This window comes from Austrofundulus limnaeus, unplaced genomic scaffold (assembly GCF_001266775.1).
Source record: "Austrofundulus limnaeus strain Quisiro unplaced genomic scaffold, Austrofundulus_limnaeus-1.0 Scaffold2345, whole genome shotgun sequence".
NCBI lineage: Eukaryota > Metazoa > Chordata > Actinopteri > Cyprinodontiformes > Rivulidae > Austrofundulus > Austrofundulus limnaeus.
This window is the reverse complement of record NW_013954747.1, coordinates 32,271-32,733: the sequence shown is the minus strand read 5'-3', so window position 1 is coordinate 32,733 and position 463 is coordinate 32,271.

Here is a 463-nt window from a genome sequence, read left to right as displayed (position 1 = left end):
AAATTATTATTGTTTGATTGAAGATGCTTTTTGTTTGATTGAATAATAAAAACACAAATTTACCTCCATAAGGGGGTCCCTGGAGATTTTTCATCCTTGTAAGAGGTCCGCAGACCCAAATTGTTTGAGAACCCCTGCTCTTAAGGAACAGTTATCTTCACCATTAGCTGTTAGCAGATTAGCAGAACTTTGCCCACCATTGTAAAAAAATAAAATAAAATGTGCAGAGTCAGATAATTACGGGTCTTTTGTCTCTGATTTTCGTCGTCCTGTTTTCTCTCACCAGAGCAAAATATTCACAAGGGTTGGGAGAGTATGGTCCAGATGCTGGACATTTGCCTTCGTCTCGATCGTCCTCCTCTCCCTCAGCCCCTGTCCGTCCCCACGTTCGTCCTGGGAAACCCTCCTCCCGGGAGTCAGCCGGTGAACCCGCAACTCTCACAGACCCTGCAGAGCCTGCTGG